General features: G+C 44.9%; 1 long non-coding RNA gene across 1 annotated transcript; it reads right to left on the bottom strand.

Annotated features, from left to right (window-relative positions):
* Positions 1–83: 83 nt before the first annotated feature.
* LOC122938284 lies at positions 84–12,588 on the bottom strand. The gene is made up of 3 exons (XR_006389999.1): positions 12,528–12,588; positions 11,920–12,044; positions 84–135 (listed from the first exon to the last, which is right to left on the bottom strand). It is a non-coding gene; the product is annotated as an uncharacterized LOC122938284 (long non-coding RNA).
* Between the last annotated feature and the right edge of the window lie 6,432 nt (positions 12,589–19,020).

A 19,020-nucleotide genomic window follows, 5' to 3' on the forward strand; every position in this document is an offset into this window, starting at 1 on the left:
CTTCTGCTCATGTATCAGGGGGTGAGGGGGAGGCTCTGTGATGGGGTGAGGGGTCCTGCTCCGCCCTCCTGACTCCTGGAGATGGATGATGGGAGTCACACAGTCCCCCGATGTCTTCTTCACTATTGTGTACTCCTGTGGTTGAAGAGGGAAACAATCCTTACAGAAGATCTGTCAGCAGGCTCAATACTACTACTCCAGGTATACTGGCTGGTAGGGAAGACCCTGCTAACTAAAATAATACCTGTCTTGTGAAAATCGAGTGCAGTATTTCCGCCCCTCTGTGCACTGAAGACCTCGTTTGCATAAAGAATAAACATCTTTGTTCTCATGAACGCGGGAAGTCATTTTAATTAGCAGGATCAACCCAACCAGGCAGTATGACCTGATTAATAAGGTAGCCATGAGCTTTCCTCCTATTGTCATCTTCTAGATGTCTATATAGCTGGTCAACTAGTTACATAGCTTGTATGGTTAAAAAACAGCATAAGTCCCTGAAGTTCAACCAAGGGATGGGTTGAGAACTGAATTTTAGGAAGAGGAGTGAGAACCAGACTTCTACACAGTTTACACAGATAAGCCTCATTCACACGTCAGTGTTTGGTCAGTGATTTCCATCAGTGATTGTGAGCTAAAACCAGGATTGGAGCCTCCACAGACATGAGGTATAAAGGAAAGATCGGCGCCTGTTCTGTATTTAGAGCCGCACCTGGTTTTGGCTCACAATCACTGACCGAACCCTCATCAAACTCACAATAGCAAGGGGACCCCAACTACCATCAAGCAGGACTCCCAACCTCAGGGTGTGACCTGAGGGAACAAAGGGTGCGCCCTCCTATCACTGCCGTGGCCCCAGGGAGCATCAGTCTGAGAACTGCCATTGTGAACAACTGTTGCAGCCAGAATCACTACCACTCCCATCCTCAGCTCCTCAGAGCTGAGAATGGGAGTGCCTGGCTTGTGGCACATTTATTTATACATATAGGTTAATCATGTCCCGTCTTAGACGCCTCTATGCAAGACTAAAACAAATATTTTTTTTCAAATCTTTCCTATGTTGTGCTTTTTCATAAGTGTATAAAACATTTATCTAAGTATCCTAGTTATAGTGGATTTGATTATATATACCTATAAGAGGCCATATTGTTATATGTATGTATTTTAAAGATGGCCGAGAGAAGTTCATGGAAAAGTCACCGTTAATAAGATTTCTTCTCATGGATGTACCAGTCTAAACAGAGGCCTTCTTGTCTCCTTATGGATTTATGACAGGAGATAAGGGTGGTCTCTAGACGCAGCTGGTGCTAATTACCTCTACAGTTTGGCGTTTATTAATGAAGCAGAAAATCTGTGATATCTATATACGCTTATAAACGACATTAGTTTTGGATAAGAAAATCAATGTTTTTATTTTTGTTGTCCCTATGTATTATATTTACTGTATGTCAATTTGTCTTTTTATAGTACATCTAAATCATCTGTGACATTCTGAGATCCAACTATGAAATATGGGAGATCTGGATTCTCGGAACAAATATTAACAATGGAACAATAGGAACTTACCAGTATTATTTGAGTACCTATACATACTGTCTGCATATCATGTTGGCATACTGTGGTGACTTTAGGATGCACTACTGATGATTGTACCTATGAATGATCATGTATTTAGCACTTTATATGGGTGGGTAGTTGTTTGGTCAAACACTCAGTGTCGTTGTCTATATTGCACTTTAGTATATGGTTTTGGTATATGTTTATCACCCTCTTTTTTATATATATATTTTTTGCATATATACACACTATCAATATGGCTTTATACCATTCTGGTCATTATGTATTAATATCTATGCATATTGTAACACTGTAGCGCTTTATTACATGCACTTGGCACTTTTTACACATATTGATTCATCATGGTCTGCCGATTAATTGGCACCGTTTTATGAAATGTATAAATATATATTTTTCTTATGTAAATTCATTATTTTTTCAGATATTTGTTATATATTTTTATATATACCTAATTGTCTGCTGTAGTCACATTGGAATATGAGTATTTGTATTGTATCACACGGTGTACATGTATTGAATTTTCTTGCACTACTGTGTTATTGTTTTTAGTATGTATTGGATTAATCCTACTGTTGTGCAGATTGTTACATGAGCCTACATGAATACAGTTTTGTTTTGCTCCATTGTTGTGAAAATATCATGGTATCTATCCCATACGTGCTCTCCATAAACAGTATACTATCTATACCCGGCATTTGCGCATCGCACTGGTGCGCTGGGGTGCAATATCGTGGGGGCGCTCCTTTTTCTGGTATCCATGGTAACCGGGTGACGCGCACTCCGTTACCGTGCGGCCGGGCTGGAGTGGGTTGGGCTACGAATGTATCTGCGTGACTCTCTCCTCCTACCTTGGTCGTGCGGCGCGCTGGGCGTGTGGCACGTCAACATCGGGTGACCGGTGGCGCGCCCCTATGATGTCAGATCCCCAATCACTGGGCGTATGCGCAACAACAATGCCGGATGTGGATCTCACTATATAAGGTGGACACCGGTGTGTATTCCTTACCTCCTGACGAAGCCTTAGGACGGGCCCCGGACGCTCTTGAGGCTGGCAGCTATGGCGTGCATGATTGGGGATATTTGGTACATCTGTGAGTTGCATGCACCTATATGTTACTCTGGGTGAGGATACATCTCACCCATGTTTATGTGATTCAGCACCCAGTATTCTTGGCACGTTCCCCTGTCAGTACGGTAGTGAGGGTGAGGGTTTGTTGCTCCGTTACACGTGGCGCCCCATCCTCCCAGTACCTTGTGCCTTTCGTTACTGTATGTTTATTTCATGTCTTAATAAATTTCAGTTTTCTCCTCATTTTTTATGGGGTTAACAGTTTTTTTCTTTTTTTGGTTATGAGAAAATCAATAAGACATATGTATCGTTTTATATTGTTACGTAATATTAACCCTTTGGACACCGAAGTTTATTTTATTTTTGTTTCATTTTTGCGCTTTCATTTTTCTTCCCTATTTTCCGTGAGCCATAACTTTTTTATATTTCCAGTCACATAGCTGTATGAGGGCTTATTTTTTGCAGGACAAGTTTTACTTTCTAATGCCACCATAAATTATGGCATAAAATGTAGTGGGAAGCTAGAAACAAATTCCAAATAGGGTGGAAATGGAAAAAAAAAACGCAATCCCTCCACTGTTTTGCAGGTTTTGTTCCCAGGGTGTATTGTTTACGGCCAAACTGACCTATGCCGTTCATTCTCTGGGTCAGTACGATTACAACGATACCCCCTATGTATATTTTTTTATGTGTAAATAGTGTAAAAATATATTTAAACTTTGAGACTCTTTTTTTTGTACATGACCATATTCTGACCCCCATAACTTTTTTATACTTATGTCTACTGAACTGTTTAGAGGGTTATTTCTTGTGGGACAATTCATAGTTTTTATTGATACCATTTTGGCGTGTGCATGACTTTTGGATCACATTTTATTTCATTTTTTTGGGTAAGAGAAGCAATGAAAAAATTGCAAATCGGCCATTTTGACACTTTTTTCCGTTACGCCATTCGCCGTATTGGATTTTATTTTTTTATTTTAATATTATTAGCGTTTTCGGTCACAGTGATACCCAGGATGTTTATATTTATTGTTATTTAGGTGTTTTTTTTAATTATACGGAATGGGGGGTGATTTAAACTTTTATATATTTTTTCTTTTTTATATATTTTGTAACTTTTTTTATTTTTTTATAATCATTTTAAGGCTCATAAATGACCTTATAAATGATGTTTTAAATTTTTAATTTTGACCTATAATGTATAAAAATAAATGACAATTTCTTTGCATTTTGCTCATTTCTTATATTGGCCTGCCATCTGGTGGCCAAAATAAGAATTGCAGCATTAATGCTCTGAATTTCTTCATAGAGACTCGGAGCATTCAACGCATGTACTGAAGTCCTGATTGGCCGCACAGGGGCTTCAGTACTAAGTTTTTGCGCATTCAGGTGCAGAAGTGCATTTTGGGTAATACAATTACATCACAGTCCTTATTATATGTACACGCCTAGCCGACAATGATTGGAAAACTTCAAGCTAGGAAGGTGTGTCTAACTGATAAGCTTGCGATTATAAACCACTCACACACACACACGAGGAAAGGGACCACCGCCACCACCACCAACAAGAAAAAAGAGAAAACACAGAGAAACAAAGAAAACCCAGGAGAAAGATTCTAATGACCAGATCGTACCTTAGAGACGACTTCCCTTAGTCTCTGCACATCATCTGTATTCTCGGTAATGTATACATTTATTTTGTTTAGTATGGATATAAATTAATCAGCCTGATATTTAGCAAACTCCCTGCTGTTGGCGGATGTATAGTTGTTAAAAGTGCTACATCAATATTGTCACTATTCAGTAAGAATGCATATTACTGAATAAAATAAATATATATATATATATATATACACACACACATACTGTATATTATATCTGAATAAAAGACCTAAATATTTATTTCAGGAGGTAACTCTCCGATTGGAATAATCTCATTCTATAGTCAGTACCCAGGCTTGATAATTTATTTTGCTACCCCATTATCCGTGATTTGTCATAGTTGGGTGCAGAGCAAGGATTAATATCTTTTATTAACGTTATTGAGTTTTTATATAAAAAAAATTGTGGTCGAGGCGGATTGTATTATATTCTTCTGTCTGAGAGGTACTGTGTATATGCTGGTATTTGTCTGGTGCCATCTAGTGGGGAATTTTGGCTACTGCATATCATTGTGTATCTTTGCAGATTATTGAGTTTCCTATTGATTAATTTTTGTATTTTAAATTATCATATAATAAATCATTTATATTTTTGCATAGATGCTTGTACCTTGTTTTTATGATTGCACAATATAACTAAATAACCGATCAAACTCTTTTTGAGGTGTTATATATGTCCACCTCGAGGCTCAACTGCCTTTGAAATTTTTTCTTTGATCTTTTTATATAAAGCCATTTGCATTATATCCCCGTCACCTCGTAACTAAGACCCTCCATACCCCTTATCAGTTTAGTTGCTCTTTTTGGTACTTTTTCCAGCTCCAGGGCATCCTTTCTATAAACTGATGCCCAGAACTGAACTGAATATTCCGGATGAGGCTGCACCAATGCTTTATAAAGTGGTCCTTACTCGCATGTAATAAGGATGCATATACAGTCGTGGCCAAAAGTTTTGAGAATGACACAAATATTCATTTTCACAAAGTTTGCTGCTAAACTGCTTTTAGATCTTTGTTTCAGTTGTTTCTGTGATGTAGTGAAATATAATTACACGCACTTCATACGTTTCAAAGGCTTTTATCGACAATTACATGACATTTATGCAAAGAGTCAGTATTTGCAGTGTTGGCCCTTCTTTTTCAGGACCTCTGCAATTCGACTGGGCATGCTCTCAATCAACTTCTGGGCCAATTCCTGACTGATAGCAACCCATTCTTTCATAATCACTTCTTGGAGTTTGTCAGAATTAGTGGGTTTTTGCTTGTCCACCCGCCTCTTGAGGATTGACCACAAGTTCTCAATGGGATTAAGATCTGGGGAGTTTCCAGGCCATGGACCCAAAATGTCAATGTTTTGGTCCCCGAGCCTCTTAGTTATCACTTTTCCATCGTGCTGGAAAATGCATTGTTCTTCACCAAACTGTTGGATTGTTGGAAGAAGTTGCTGTTGGAGGGTGTTTTGGTACCATTCTTTATTCATGGCTGTGTTTTTGGGCAAAATTGTGATTGAGCCCACTCCCTTGGATGAGAAGCAACCCCACACATGAATGGTCTCATGAATGGTTGCATATCCACGTACCTCGACTATATAACCCCTGAACACCCTATAATAGTGAGGGGACACGACCACCCGCTCCCTACACCAGACACGGAGGGAGTCAGGGTCACCTGGGATCCAGCAAACAGAAAATAACAGATAAATGTTCAGCACTTAACTTTGTAGCAGACTGGAAAACAAGATCAGCGTGCACACACACTCCAGGAAGTAGTATAAGCCGCCCAGTAATGTACCATGGGGAGGAATTTAAAGGGAAGCAATCAGTGCAACCACATGACAGCTGAGAGAGGCCAACGAGATGAGGAACTGAACAGCACAACAAAGAGAACTCAAGGAGGAGGTTCTGAAAGGCTTCTGTCAGAGCTTCTCAGCTGTCTGGTTGTGACAGTACCCCTCCCTCTACGAGTGGACTCCGGACACTCAGAGCCCACCTTCTTAGGATGGGACCTATGGAAAGCCCTGATGAGACGAGTGGCCTTAATGTCCGTCACTGGGACCCACATCCTCTCCTCAGGACCATAACCCTCCCAATGAACAAGGTACTGAAGAGAACCGCGGACAAGACGAGAATCCACAATCCTAGAGACCTGAAATTCAAGATTACCATCAACCATTATTGGAGGAGGAGGCAAAGGCGAGGGTACAATGGGTTGAACATAAGGTTTCAATAAGGACTTATGAAAAACATTATGGATCTTCCAAGTCTGAGGAAGATCAAGACGGTAGGCAACAGGATTGATGACAGACAGGATTTTGTAAGGCCCAATAAACCTAGGACCCAACTTCCAGGAGGGAACCTTCAATTTGATATTCTTGGTAGACAACCACACCAGATCACCAACATTCAGGTCCGGACCAAGCACACGTCTCTTATCTGCCACACGCTTATATCTCTCACTCATGCTCTTTAGATTATCCTGAATCTTTTGCCAAATAGATGACAAAGACGAGGAGAATCTGTCCTCATCAGGTAAACCAGAAGACCCCTCTCCCGAGAAAGTCCCAAACTGCGGATGAAACCCATATGCACCAAAAAATGGTGACTTATCAGAGGACTCCTGATGACGGTTATTTAAAGCAAACTCAGCAAGGGACAATAAAGAACACCAATCCTCTTGATTCTCCGCCACAAAACAGCGCAGATATGTCTCCAGATTCTGATTGACGCGCTCTGTCTGGCCATTCGACTGCGTGTGGAAAGCAGAAGAGAATGACAACCGAACCCCCAAGCGAGAACAGAAAGCCTTCCAGAATCTGGAAACAAACTGCGTGCCCCTATCAGAGACTATGTCTGCAGGAATACCGTGCAATTTGACAATGTGATCAATAAATGCCTGCGCCAGCGTCTTAGCATTGGGCAAACCAGGAAAAGGGATGAAATGCACCATTTTGCTAAAACGGTCCACCACCACCAGAATCACAGTCTTCCCCGAGGAACGAGGCAGGTCCGTTATAAAGTCCATGGACAGATGTGTCCAAGGACGGGAAGGAATGGGTAAGGGAAGGAGAGGACCTGATGGCCGTGAATGAGGGACTTTGGCACGAGCGCAAGTCTCGCAGGCTGCCACAAAACCCTCAACCGACTTACGAAGCGCAGGCCACCAGAATCTCCGAGCGATGAGATCCACTGTGGCTCTTGCCCCCGGGTGCCCAGCAAGGACCGTATCGTGGTGTTCCTTAAAAATCTTGTGTCTTAAAGCGAGAGGCACAAACAACCTCACAGGAGGACAAAGATCAGGAGCCTCTGACAGGGCTGCCTGCACCTCTGCCTCCAATTCAGAAAAAAGAGCAGAGACCACCACACCTTCAGCCAAAATGGGACCCGGGTCTTCAAAATTCCCGCCTCCCGGAAAACAACGTGACAGGGCATCTGCCTTCACATTCTTAACTCCAGGGCGGAACGTGACAACAAAATTAAACCTAGAAAAGAACAAAGACCATCTGGCCTGTCTCGGGTTCAGACGCTTGGCTGACTCCAAGTAGGCCAGATTTTTATGGTCAGTAAATACGGTAATAGGGTGTCTGGCTCCCTCTAGCCAATGGCGCCATTCCTCAAAAGCCAACTTGATGGCCAACAATTCCCTATCTCCCACATCGTAATTTCTCTCTGCGGAGGAGAGTTTTTTCGAGAAAAAGGCACACGGTCTCCATTTGGCAGGAGAGGAACCCTGAGACAAGACCGCCCCCACACCCACCTCAGAAGCATCAACCTCAACTATGAAGGGTAAAGAAACATCAGGTTGCACCAAGATGGGAGCGGAAGCAAAACTCTCCTTGATTTCCTGTTTGTTTCTTTATTACTCCCAGAAAACTGCCTGAATCTCCTAGAGGGACAAATATTTGCCAAATGATTTATACCTCCACAACAAAAACAAACCCTCCAATGCAAGCTGAATCTTCTATTGTCAGAAGCAATCAACCCCAGCTGCATGGGCTCCTGCTCAGAAGGGGCTGACAGCGACCGAGACCCCTGCGCACAGAATGAGACCACTGCACTGTCCTGGGACTGAGTATGACAGGAAGGGGACATCTCTCCTCTCTCTCTAAGACGCCTGTCAATACGAACGGCTTGAGACATAGCAGAGTCCAAAGAAATAGGCCTTTCATGAAAGGCAAATGCATCTTTCAATCCCTCTGAAAGACCATGGCAAAATTGACCATCTCCGAAATTCTGAGCAGTATATCTCTGCGGATTGTTTACCCTGGCATAATAGACGTAGTCTAGACTCCGCCAAAGCAATACGATCCGGATCATCATATATCTGACCCAGGGCTAAAAAGAATTCATCCACTGAACGGAGAGGCCGTGCCCCCTCCGGCAGCGAAAAGGCCCAGGACTGAGCATTACCCCTGAGCAGCGATATAATGATCCCCACCCTCTGTTCCTCATCACCAGAGGAATGGGGAAGAAGGCAAAAATGGAGTTTGCAAGCCTCTCTAAAACGCACAAAATTCTCACTACCCCAGGAGAACGTATCCGGGAGCGAGATCTTAGGCTCAGAACAAACTCCATGAACGCAAGCTGAACCGGTCACTTGAAGCTGAGAAAAAGTCTTACGGAGATCAGCTACCTCCAATGAAAGACCCTGGAAGCGTTCAGCCAAAAGTGAAACCGGATCCATGCTTGAGACGGTTTTGGCGGCTTATAATGTCAAGGACGGTGTACAGGAAACAAGACAAAGCAACATGCATATATGACTGAGGGGATCCAAAGCTAAGGAACCAAAAGCGAGACCCCTGTACAAGACCTGAGACTTTCCCTGGCTGCTCAGCCTATGCAAAGATCCCAGAGGTGGATGGTTGCATATCCACGTACCTCGACTATATAACCCCTGAACACCCTACAATAGTGAGGGGACACGACCACCGGCTCCCTACACCAGACACGGAGGGAGTCAGGGTCACCTGGGATCCAGCAAACAGAAAATAACAGATAAATGTTCAGTACTTAACTTTGTAGCAGACTGGAAAACAAGATCAGCATGCACACACACTCCAGGAAGTAGTATAAGCCGCCCAGTAATGCACCATGGGGAGGAATTTAAAGGGAAGCAATCAGTCCAACCACATGACAGCTGAGAGAGGCCAACGAGATGAGGAACTGAACAGCACAACAAAGAAAACTCAAGGAGGAGGTTCTGAAAGGCCTCTGTCAGAGCTTTTCAGCTGTCTGGTTGTGACAGCTTTACTGTTGGCATGACACAGGACTGATGGTAGTGATCACCTTTTCTTCTCCGGACAAGCCTTTTTCCTGATGCCCCAAACAATCGGAAAGAGGCTTTATCGGAGAATATGACTTTGCCCCAGTCCTCAGCAGTCCATTCACCATATTTTCAGCAGAAGATCTGCCCCTGATGTTTTTTTGTGGAGAGAAGTGGCTTCTTTGCTGCCCTTCTTGACACCAGACCATCTTCCAAAAGTCTTCGCCTCACTGTGCGTGCAGATGCGCTCACACCTGCCTGCTGCCATTCCTGAGCAAGCTCTGCACTGGTGGCACTCCGACCCCGCAGCTGAATCCTCTTTAGGAGACGATCCTGGCGCTTGCTGGACTTTCTTGGACGCCCTTAAGCCTTCTTAACAAGAATTGAACCTCTTTCCTTGAAGTTCTTGATGATCCTATAAATTGTTGATTGAGGTGCAATCTTAGTAGCCACAATATCCTTGCCTGTGAAGCCATTTTTATGCAACGCAATGATGGCTGCACGCGTTTCTTTGCAGGTCACCATGGTTAACAATGGAAGAACAATGAATTCAAGCATCACCCTCCTTTTAACAGGTCGAGTCTGCCATTTTAACCCAATCAGCCTGACATAATGATCTCCAGCCTTGTGCTCGTCATCATTCTCACCTGAGTTAACAAGACGATTACTGAAATGATCTCAGCAGGTCCTTTAATGACAGCAATGAAATGCAGTGGAAAGTTTTTTTGGGGGATTAAGTTAATTTTCATGGCAAAGAAGGACTATGCAATTCATCTGATCACTCTTCATAACATTCTGGAGTATATGCAAATTGCTATTATAAAAACTTAAGCAGCAACTTTTCCAATTTCCAATATTTATGTAATTCTCAAACTTTTGGCCACGACTGTAGATTTGGATTTGTGAACATACATTTAAAGTTACTATTTAATGTTCCACATTCAGGTTCCGGTTTTTATTGTTGGTTGGTAACATGTGGCTCTCCCTGTCCACTGCCTTAATAATCCCCCATAATTGATTCTCCACCCTCCAATATATCCTAACCCCTCTGTCACCTATCTACCACTTCATTTTCTGTCTCACCCTCACATCTCTATGGAATGATCTCCCAGCACAGCAGACCCCCTTCCAATAAGGGGCATATTATACATAGAATACAGTTTGTACCCAAATAAAAAGTGGGCCCAGTGCTCTAAGAACCCAAACCCTTCTGCCCTACACCCGGACTTCAGCCATGCATTTAGCTCACTGAGGACCCGCTGTGGTTCCCGTGTTGCATATGGCAAAGGCAGTATTCCAGAGATTACCATCTTTCAGGTCCTTCCCTTAAGTTTGCAACCTACTTCTTCGAAATTATTCTTAAGGGCCCTCTCTCAAATTCCATGTATTCTGTCATTGGTTTCAACATGAACCAAGACAGTTGAGTCATCACCAGTTTCTCCCAGTAACATATCCGCCTGTTCCACCACATACCGAACCCTGGCACGAGGGAGATGGCAAACCATTCGGTTATACTATCCGCCGTCCTGATAATAAAATCCCTTATAAGACCTAACTGTACAGGCCCACCTGTACTTCCAACCCCCCCCCCCCTCACCCCCATCCTGGCTGTTAGAGCAGTATCCTCTAGTGTTGCCATTTCTGGGACCGACACCCTTGTATCTTTACCCAACTTGGCAATTTTGCTTAGATGCACAGTAATAGGATCAGCCTCTCTTTTCTTGGATCCCTTTCTACTCCCCTTGTATACGTTGACCCAGCTACCTACCTGCTCCTCCTGACCCTTATCTCCAGCTGCCATTTCTACTCCACTGAATGCTTCCTCAATGAGCAGCATGCTCCTCTCCAGATTACCAATTCTCTCATTCTGAACTCTAATGTGAACTTTCAGATGGGCAGCATGCTCCCACCTGTCCCAGCGGTATTCAGACCTCCTGCTCCAGTTCTGTATACCTTTAACATATGACAGTGTGCACCGAAGAAAGTCTCCAGTCCTGCTGGCGATTACCCCAGATACAACAGAGAACAGTAATTGTTCTTAGGATTTTAAATCCTGCTTTTAACAATGTATTTGTAACGCCACTAGCAGCACACAGCAGCCCTTCCTCTCCTGGTACAACGTGCCTACTTACCTTCTCATGGCTCCTACAACATGACTATTGGTCACTGGTCACATGATACATCTCTCACCATACTGGGGGCTGATCTTCAGGTTCTCCGTCACTTGGAAGGTCTGGAGGCCGTTCTCCAGGACCCTGGACTCTTCCTATCACTTCCTATGATGGATTCTCCTTCCCGATGTCTGACTTGTTACAGAATACAATAAAGAGGAGAGAAATCTAGAAAAGTTTACCTCTCCGCTCAGCAGGGAGATGATCTCCAAGGTGAGGTCTAATATTCTTCTGCTGATCTCCTTCCTGTCCATCCTTGGTGGCTCATTCAGGAGAAGGCTCGTATTGCTGGTTTTCTTCATGACACCTCCAAAAAAAGAATAAAGGTTAATCAGTGAGTCCCATGTCCCCGATAATGAGAGCGAGAAAAAGTACAACTCATCCCGCAAAACTCAGACCCTCATAAAGCTGCACTGACGGGAAAACCGTGAGCTCCGTGTGTATCTAAGCTCCTGGCAGTGCAGTGTGTGGAGGCAGGAGACTCTGAGCTCTGTGTGTATCTAAGCTCCTGGCAGTGCAGGGTGTATCTAAGCTCCTGGCAGTGCAGTGTGTGGAGGCAGGAGACCCTAAGTTCTGTGTGTATCTGAGCTCCTGGCAGTGTTTCCCTCATTCATACGGAGCAGATTCCCTCATCCAGCACAGAATGATGACAACCCCCACTATCCTTACTCCTCCCCCATCACACTAAGCTGAGGAGCGGAGAAGGATTCCTTGTGTGTAATGGAGGAGAATCTCCAGAGGTGACATGTCTGAGCTCTCCACCACACTGTCTCCTCACAGCTCATCTTACCTGCAGGCTGGAGGAATGGCTGATACCAGAGAGAACAAGAGCCCTGACTACCGACCAGGACCTGCCCAGTATCTGCTGCACTGCCAGAGCTGAAGGACCTGGGGTGACGTCACCGTCATGTGATCAGTGCAGGGGGCGGGGCTCAGCAGTGGAGAGGAGAGGTGGGGGAAGGACCTGTGATGATGTCACCATCATGTGATCAGTGCAGGGGGTGGGGCTCAGCAGTGGAGAGGTTGGGGAAGGACCTGGGGTGATGTCACCGTCATGTGATCAGTGCAGGGGGCGGGGCTCAGCATTGGAGAGGAGGAGAGGTGGGGAAGGACCTGTGATGATGTCACCATCATGTGATCAGTGCAGGGGACGGAGCTCAGCATTGGATGGTCATGTGACATGAGAGGCGGAGGAGTGGGAAGGACGGATCTCTATCATACAGCCGTGCAGCACAGTTTGCAGGAATCTATGATCTGCAGATGGTTTTTGTTGTAGGGAAGGGTCAGCCTCCTCCTGCCGGCTGTCAGGTATATGGGCAGTGCCCCAGACAAAAAAAAATACCTAGTAGCCATTGGCTCCTGAACTGAAATTTTTAGTCGTCAAATCGAAACCGAATCAAAATTTTGTATCGTGACAACGCTACTCCGATCAGATCTGCGTAGTGTTGTTTTGATACCAAAATTTTGATTCGCTTTCGTCCCCATAAAAAAGTATTGCGATACTCAATACCGCGCAAAAAAAAAAAAAAAACAGCAGAAAAGCCGCGTGTATTTCGCATTTTATTAAACATTCGGCCCATAATAGAACAGTCCTATCCTATTTTTTGGGGTGACAAGGTGACTAAAAAATGGCGAATGCTCATCGCATAGGAGATATTTTTTAATAGTTTTGACAGCTCTGTGTAATATGTTTATTTATTTTATATGTAAAATTGGGAAAGGGGGGATTTAAACTTAATATTTTAGGGTACTTTCACATTAGCGGTTTTCTTTTCAGGCATAGAGTTCCGTCCTAGGGGTTCAATACCGGAAAAGAACTGATCAGGCATATCCCCATGCATTCTGAATGGAGAGCGATCCGTTCAGGATGCATCAGGATGTCTTCAGTTCAGTCATTTTGACTGATCAGGCAAAAGATAAAACTGCAGCATGCTACGGTTTTATCTCCGGCGAAAAAAACTGAAGATTTGCCTGAATGCCGGATCCAGCGTTTTTCCCCATAGGAATGTATTAGTGCCAGATCTGGCATTCAGAATACCGGAATGCACCCGCACTAAATCCGGACCCATTCACTTCTATGGGGCTGTGCACATGAGCGGTGATTTTCACACATCACTTAGTGCGTTGCATGAAAATCGCAGCATGCTCTATATTCAGCGTTTTTCACGCAACACAGGCCCCATAGAAGCTAATGGTACTGCATGAAAATCGCAAGCAAGTGCGGATGCGGTGCGATTTTCACGCATGGTTGCTAGGAGACAGTCTATTCACTGTATTATTTTCCCTTATGACATGGTTATAAGGGAAATTAATAGCATTCTTTAATAGAGAATGCATAGTAGGTCAATATAATAAACACTGGAGGCGCAGTGCGCCCACCCTCAACATAATAAACATTGTTGTTGCCCCCCCCCCCCAATATAATAAACATTGGTGGCGCAGTGGGCAGTGCCAATGAGGGTTAAAAAATTTAAATAAAATTAACTCACCTCCTCCAATTGATCGTCTCCTGTTCTTTCTTTAGGACCTGTCAAAGGACCTGTGGTGACATCACTGTGCTCATCACATGATACATCACATGGACCATGTGATGAGCTCAAGTGACGTCACCACAGGTCCTGCAGAAAGAACAGAAGACTGCCAGCTAAGCGATCAACTGGAGGAGGTAAGTTAATTTTTTTAAATTATTTTTTAACCCTCATTGGCACTTCCCACTGAGCCACCAATGTTTCTTATACTGGGGTGTTGGGGGGTGCACTGTGCCACCAATGTTTCTTATACTGGGGTGTTGGGGGGGGGGCACTGTGCCACCAATGTTTATTATACAAATACAGGAGGCGGGTGCCGGAATCAAATAGCCGGCACCCGACCTTTGTGACAGGGAGCTGCGATCAGCGGCAGTTAACCCCTTAGGTACCGCACCTGAAGGGTTAACTCAACTGCTGCTGATCGCAGCTCCCTGTTACAAAGGTCGGGTGCCGGCTATTTGATTCCGGTATCCGCCTCCTGTATTTGTATTACAGGTCAGTTTTCTTCATTGGTGGCGCAGTGGCCACAGCCCCTCCCCTCCTCCTCCCATCTCTTCTTATCGGCGGAGGCGGCAGCAGCACAGGGGGGAGAGACTCCTTCTCCACTGCGCTGCTGAGAAGAACATCGGCAGCGGGGCAGAGAACTATCAGCTCCTGTGCCCAACGCTGTATTCAACTGCAGAGCTGCGGCGGCGGGTCTAGTCGCAAATGGCGACAAGACTAAAAAGTCTTGTCGCCATTTGTAAATTCTAAGTCGCATTGGCAACCATTTTGGTCGCCATCTGGAGCCCTGATGGGGCGGCCTCTCTCTGCCTTCAGCGAGATCTCCCAGAGAGGTGTGATGGCGGATCCCTTCTCCCCGTCAGCCTGAGGTCTGGGAGTTTTCAGTAGCTTTGATAGCTGAGATCAGAAAGAACTGCAAGAAACTGTTGGCTCGGGGAGCAGTGTAATAATTGTGTTTTTTTTTTTGTTTTGTTTTTACAGAAATAAAGTTTTCTTGATCTGAAGCTGAAAAGAAAGTTATTTAATCGGAATGTTCCCGTGTCTCCGGTAGACGGCTATCCTCTACCTGAAACACTCAGGCCTTACTATTCCCTGCTACAGGAAACCTAAATGGGTTGGACATCAGGAGGGTGGCTGGAGCGAGGAGGCTGTCCCTTCCCTAGAAAAAATACCATCTGCAGATCATTGATTAAACTGTGCTTTATTCTTCGGGAGGAGGCCACCTGGCACCAGCTGTTGGGTGGAGTATCACACACCTGTTGGTAGAGGCCTCCAGAAGAGGGACTTTGTAGTCTGGATGTTTGTGGACATTTGCCCCTGTTTCCTCTATGCAAAGTCATCAACTCTTTACTTTATTGCACTTTAAAGGGTTAATTTGCACTGTTTAACACTGTGTAACTGCATTGTATATGGTTGTTGTGATATATATCCTCTTCATTTAATGAATACTGAGAGACTTTTTAGACTTTCTAACTAATAATAAGATGCTGCGCCACTGACTGGCTATACCCTGGAGGGGTGTGACTAAGCAACTACCTGGTCTTCACTAGAGCCTCTGATGGTGAGGATAGGCTTGGGCCGTTAGGGTAGTAGCCATGTGTCGCTTCAGAGCAGTCCCCAGGTCAGTGGGAGCTGACCAGGGGGTCAGAGATACCGGTGCAAGCACCGAGGGGAAGTACGTGGTTTGGAAGTCCAGGATTAGGGCAGGCAGCGATCAAGCAAGGTCCGTAAATGAAGTCCAAGGTCAGAAGCAGGCGGCAAATAAGCAAGGTCTGTAAACGAAGTCAGAGGCAGGTGGCAAACAGACAAAATCAGATAGTTCCAAAAGCAGGGTCCGGTACAGAGCAAAGCAGAACTAAACAAGCTAGTGACCATGAGTTGCTCAGGCATGTTCCTGGGGTAGGAAGCGCCTTTAAATACTTCCTGCAATCGAGCCATAGGCTGGTGAGACAGAGGGCTTGTATGTGCTGCCTCACAAGTGAGGAGACACACACCCATACAAGCCCTAACAACACTACAGGTCTCCAGCAGAAAGTAAACTCTGGCATGGAGCATAGATACAACAGTTAAGCTACCAGCGCATGTCAGCATGGCACATGGCAGCAGGAGAGAAAGAGGGAGCCCGGCACCTGTGCCAGTGGGTAGGGGCAGCAGTGCCGGCACAGACCGCTGGGCTAACAGTAACCCCCCCCTCTTACACTCCCTCTCCTGAGGCCTGGCTCTAGACAAAAATTTTTTTTTAAAAGAAGAGGGGCATTGATGTTCACTCTATTTTCTGGGAAGCCATGGAGATGGAAATACATTTATTGACTAGTTGGGAAGCAGAAGGGAGTCCAGGCAGAGGAACGAAATGCTCCATGTTAGAGAAGCGGTCTACCACTACCCAAATCACAGAACAATCAGAGGAAGTGGGTAGATCCCTAATAAAGTCCATGGCTATTTGTTGCCACGGAACCTCAGGAACAAGAAGCAGAAGGCCAGCTGGACGTTGTTTGGAAGTCTTATTATGTGCACAGGACGGACAAGCAGTGACAAATTCTTGGATGTCTTGTCGCATGGACAGCCACCAGTACCGCTGTACAATAAACCTGAAGGTCTTTCGCTGACCGGCATGACCCACCACTTTAAATGAATGACCCCATAGTAAGACCTGCTTTCTGAGAGACTCTGCAACAAAGGTCTTTCCAGAAGGAATCTCAGATAGCTTGACAGGACAGGCCGAGATTTTAGCGGGATTGATTAAATATAGGGGCTCCTCCTCCTGGGTGGTAGAATCAAAGGATCTCGAGAGAGCATCTGCTTTGATGTTCGTATCTGCAGCACAAAAGTAAAGAACAAAATCAAAATGGGCAAAGAACAGGGACCATATAGCTTGTCGAGGATTAAGTCTCTGTGCAGACTGCAGATAGGTGAGGTTCTTGTGGTCAGTATAGATTACCACAGGATGACTGGCTCCCTCCAGAAGGTATCACCATTTCTCCAATGCCATTTTGATGGTCAACAACTCTCTGTCCCCAATCGAGTAGTTGCACTCAGGAGCGGAGAAGGCCCCGGAGAAGAAGGCACAGGTAATCATCTTACCTGAGGGATACTTTTGTGGAAGCACCGCCCCAGCTCCAATAGACGATGCATCCACCTCCAAAAAAAATTGCTTACTGGCATCAGGACGATGGAGTACTGGAGCCTTAGAGAAGGCCTGCTTCAAGGCTTGAAAGGCTGATTCAGCCTCAGCAGTCCAACTTTTGGGATTCGCCCCTTTGCGCATCAAGGTTGAGATGGGAGCTGTCAAAGAAGAGAAGTGTGGCACAAACTGATAGTTTACAAACCCCAGGAAACGTTTAATTACCTTTAAACCAGAAGGAGGCCACTTCAAAATCATGGACAGCTTCTCAGGATCCATCTGCAGGCCAGTATCAGATATTATGTACCCCAGAAATGGAAGCGAGGATTGTTCGAAGATACATTTTTCAAATTTGGTGTACAGATTATTCTCTCTTAGCCTTTGAAGAACCAGACGAACCTTCCTCCGGTGAGTAGCCAAATCGGGAGACAAGATTAGAATATCGTCAAGATAGACCACAACACTGGAATAGAGTAAGTCTCTAAAGATATCATGGACGACTTCTTTAAATACTGTCGGGGCATTGCTTAGCCCGAAGGGCATCACTAGATATTCATAGTGACCGTCACAGGCGGTCTTCCACTCATCCCATTGACAAATTCGGATCAAGTGTAGGCCTCATGCAGATCTAATTTGAAGACGATCTTAGCCCTTCTGAGGTGGTCAAACAACTCTGGAATAAGGGGAAGAGGGTATTTGTTCTTGCACTGTGATCTTTTTTAGATCCCTATAATTGATGCATGGCCGGAGAGAACCGTCTTTTTTCTTCACAAAAAAGAAGCCAGCACCAGCCGGAGAAGATGATTTCCAGATAAATCCTCTATCAAGATTTTCTTTAATATAATCAGACATGGCTTGTGTCTCTGATGGCGACAGGGGATAAATATGACCACGGGGACGGTCAGGAACCAGGTCAATAAGACAATCATAGGCCCTATGTGGAGGTAACGTCTCAGCCTCCTTCTTATCGAAGACGTCGGCATAGGCGTGATATGCTGAAGGCAGATCTTCAAGATTTGATGGTACCTGGGGTAACCCAGCAGGCTGAACAGGAGAAAGACATTTTCCAAGGCAATTGATGAACAGTACCTCGCCACTGCGAGGCTTAAAGCAGGATGTTCTCAGACAGAAGTGGTCACTGAGCTCAGAATGTCACAGAGTGTCATCAGTAGGTTGTATCAGAGATACAGAGAGACTGGAAGAGTCATAGAAAGGCAGAGAAGTGGACATCCTTTGGCCACATCCCACACTGATGACTGCAGTATTGTGAACAATGCCCTGCAGAACCGAATGATGAATGCCACACCCCTCCAGGCACATTTAAGGGAGGTGAGAGGCACCCAAGTGTCATGGCAGATCATTCGAAACCATTAACATCAGCGCGGTCTGCGTGCTAGATGACCTGCAAGCGTACCTGACCACACCACCAGGCATAGGCGTCATCATCTTGCATGGACCAGGGAGCATCTACTCTGGACGAGGGACCAGTGGGCCTTGGTGCTAGTCACTGATGAAATTCGATTAATGCTGAGCAGAAATGATGGCCACCAGCGATGTTGCAGACATCAAGGAGAGCGATATGCGCCACTGTTGTCACCAGACGAGCCTTTGACTGTGGTGGTGTTACAGTG

Source organism: Bufo gargarizans, chromosome 1 (genome assembly GCF_014858855.1).
Source record: "Bufo gargarizans isolate SCDJY-AF-19 chromosome 1, ASM1485885v1, whole genome shotgun sequence".
Taxonomy (NCBI): Eukaryota; Metazoa; Chordata; class Amphibia; order Anura; family Bufonidae; genus Bufo; species Bufo gargarizans.